Raw genomic sequence first — 3749 nt, 5'->3', positions numbered from 1 at the left:
CGGGCTCACCAAATTTGTGGTGGTTTGGCTACCCAATAAGTTAGTTTACCAGGAGTGTGTGGCAAAGATATAAAAATAATGACGCTAGGTTGGATATACAAAATTAAAAGATAGATTCTATGACAGGGGCGCACCGTACACTCAACATCTCATCTGTTGTTACATAGTATGTAGAGTCGCCAAAGACAAAGGAACGAATGATTTCCAGCCGCAACTGAGTTACAGGATTCAAAATCTACAGTTGTGACATAAGTTGCTTTTGCTTTAGGTATATGTAAATAGTCCCATCAGAAGGTTGTGGCAATAGTGATATTCCAAGCTTTCGGTACATTGCTCACTAAATACGTCAAAAATTGCTTAGATTATTCTGTGTGCTCAGATGATTGGCAAACCTTTCTTCATGCCACAACGATACTTTACGTTAAGGGAATGAACGACGAGAAATAGAAAATAGGTGACCACCCAGTAAGCACGGAGCCGGTGGGCATCGGTGCCCAAACGAGGCAAATAAACCAGAGCTGCAACTCTTGCTTAACCACAGACACTATCGTTGATCCGTTGGCTCCGAAGGACGCGCCGAAAGTTCTGTCATTATAAACCAAAGTTAGGGCTGCCCATGAACACACCGGGTCTTGTACCTCGGGCAGTCAATGAATGTATCGTGTGCTTTAGCTACCGAACACAATTCCAACGATACATGGCCTTCAAGTATTCATTAAGAGGAACATATACAATTACACGTAGGTTATTCCTTTCATTCAAACGAATAACGGTTTCATGATATGTGAACGATGCTGAGTGCAAACAGCCAATACGCCAGNACCTGGGCTGTTCTTACTAATTACTTTTTGCTACCGCCAGTGATCCCTAATATCACCTTCCTTTGGAGTTATAGATAACTTTAGGAACAAAATATAAGATAACACTCATTACAAACGACCTATCTTAAACTACTACGAATCGCATATTCTTTGCGTTCGTTACATTTGCAAATCTGTTAACGATGTAAATTTTTAAAAGATATAACCGCAACCTAATTCTTCGCTTCGTTTGAGAGGGTCAATCATATGCAACAAGTCCGCCATGTTGCCATTTTTGAATGTTCCCGCCATCTAGGTTTCAACCAATCAGAATGGGGATGACCCGCAAGTAGCGTGATCGCCTCATGTCATATCGCATGTAGCTGTAGCGAGGGACGTCAGGAAGTCAGCGGTATTCGACGTTCGACAGGATGTAGCGACGGCACACGTCAGTTCTGAAATGTGCAGATATACGGGCTGTATACACAGTATACACAGTACGCATGCGCACAGGTCGGGTTGTACAGGAAAGAAGACCGGAGTGTAGCAACAACGCACGTGTATTAACCCGAACCGAAACCTTAAGACCGGGGTGTACAAGCGGGATACTCTTCCCTGTCCAGGGCCCGTGGTGCCCCGTCCGTGGTACCTGCAATAGGGGAAGAGAGGGAGTGAGAGGCACACATAATGTCATATGATAGGCATACAATCAGGTACAGTCGGGTTTCAAATGCGTTACATAGCCGTTTTTTCAAGTGAGCGGGCCCTCAAGGCCACCAATTGCTAAAAGTAAACCCAGCTTTTTAAGCTTTTCGAATTTGAAACCTTTGAGGGGGGTTAGTCTATTTCGTACGCACGTTGTTGTGATGTGTTGTTCATAAAATTTCGTTCAGTTGGGCGAAATGTCAAGGTCATTGACCGCTACCGAATCGCACTTCATTACCAGTTTACTAGATGGAACAACAAATCAAACTTCAGCGTATTGTAGGGTTCTACGTTGTTCTTAACTGGTGAGATAACACCTGCAGAATACCGGTTACGAATTCCACTCAAAAATAAGTAGACTGGCGCTTGCGCGCGCAAAAGCCCTCGAACTTAACTAGTTGCGTAAATCTGTTCAGCGAACCCCGGTACGACAATGTTTTGGAAGGCTTGCCTACGTCCATCATAGTGATGAAAAAGAATTCGACGCACAATGCAGTAATGACGATGGCGTGCACCTCTCCGGATGATCTCTATTGTCTGACACGCACAGCTGGTTTATAGGTATTACAGTGTTATGAAACAATTACATGTTATTGAGCGGCACAACGTCTCTGCCATCGGAGAAATGGAATAAGTCACCAAGCCCAACTATACTGGCGGAAAATTCGGCCAACCAACACCGGCCCTTACGACAACACACGCTATCCTCTACCTTGGCTACTTATTGTAAATGCTGGGCCTGTGTCAACGTGCGACAAGTAGGCACGGTAACATAATGCAATGGCCAATGACGGCGCGTTATACTCATGACCGTACATGTTATCACTTATCTTTTCCGCTTACAGTAAACACCAGGCCGATATCTATGCGGGCCGATGAACACGAAACAAGGTCGCGGAGGCTACTTCACCAACTGTTAACAAAATCGTTGTCCACAATGCCCCAACGGTGTCCACGCTGATGAAGTCTTACTGCTAAATAGGTGACTTTACTATTGGTCCAACTGGTCTCATTGGCGATAATGAGGGACCCGTTTGTACAACGATGATACGGTAGCGAGACTCAGTGATCACGTGCACTGTTGGACGCGACGGAATAAAGCTCAAGCGGGGCTTATATAAGTCAGTCGTAAGATGAAGTGGTATAGGCTTGGGCCATAGGATTCAAGGACCTCATGCGTCTTCGAACGTGAACCCACGTATGTAGCTGTAGCGAAGATCCAGTGAGTGGACGGGTTCTCGGTGTCAGATCTGCTCATTAAGAACGCTGAATCCTAACTTTATTCCACTTGTGCCACGCGCTACTGATACTCTGTGGCTTACCGGCAGTCACAGCTCTGTCGTCCACATAATAACTTGTAACCAACTAGCATTCAACGGTAGTAGTAGTGTCACCAACCAGGGGCTCTTTCCTTGGAAACCGATTACTAGCTCCCTCGCTTGAGTTCGTAAACCAACTCGTTTGTGGTTTTCAGCATCCGGCTGTATATTAAAGTGCCTCTGCATCCTAGGCACACACGTGCTGGAAGCCACTTACTATTTCAATGTAGTCTGAGGCTGTTTTCCTTGTCTGGGCCACATCCAACTCGCCTTTTTTGCCGAAGTATTTTCACCCATCATCATGCCTGTAGCTGTGTCTACAATGTCAGGATAGATAAAGCACTGAGACAAGCACTCCTGATGCGATCCAACCGTCCCTAAAAATGTCGATGATCCAGCTGTAGACTAAACTGATAAGCCTCGTTGCCCAGGAACGAGTGTCCCTCAGCTCAATTGCAAGTAACCTACACAGTCACAGTGCCGTTACTACAGCCTTTGACCGCTAGGTGATCGATGAACTCCGACCCCCATTATTCATCCACCAATGCGCCCTGCCTTCCATCCATATTTGTGCTATTTGATCGGAATTTTCGTTCCCTACCCAGCCCTTGCCATCCACCAACTCTTTCTGTATCATGTCCACCCCTTCTTTCCCCGACGGTCCAGAAAACTGCTTGGTTGACAACCCTCATCCCAACTGCATGCTCTCAAACACAGTTTTACTCTACTGCATGTTGCGATGGAGGGGTGAGAAATCTAAACCAGCAACTGTTGTCGAAACCCGTGCCGCTGTCCCAGGCTCGCCTGGATGTAGCATACATGCCGGGCAATTTTAATAGTAATAATAATAATAATGTTTATTCCCAACTTGTGGGTGGCATACCGTTCGTCGTGATCATAGTTTTACAGTCAGAATGGAGCATGG

General features: G+C 45.7%; 1 protein-coding gene across 1 annotated transcript in view; it reads left to right on the top strand.

Annotated features, from left to right (window-relative positions):
- T265_03127 (hypothetical protein) overlaps nucleotides 1-3749 on the top strand; it is a gene marked incomplete at both ends in the record, with an annotated part of 56995 nt that overhangs the window by 26050 nt on the left and 27196 nt on the right. The window lies entirely within an intron of this gene.

Source organism: Opisthorchis viverrini, assembly GCF_000715545.1.
Source record: "Opisthorchis viverrini unplaced genomic scaffold opera_v5_42, whole genome shotgun sequence".
Classification (NCBI taxonomy): domain Eukaryota; kingdom Metazoa; phylum Platyhelminthes; class Trematoda; order Opisthorchiida; family Opisthorchiidae; genus Opisthorchis; species Opisthorchis viverrini.
Note: the sequence above shows the minus strand (reverse complement) of the source record. Positions and strands in the feature narration are given on the sequence as shown.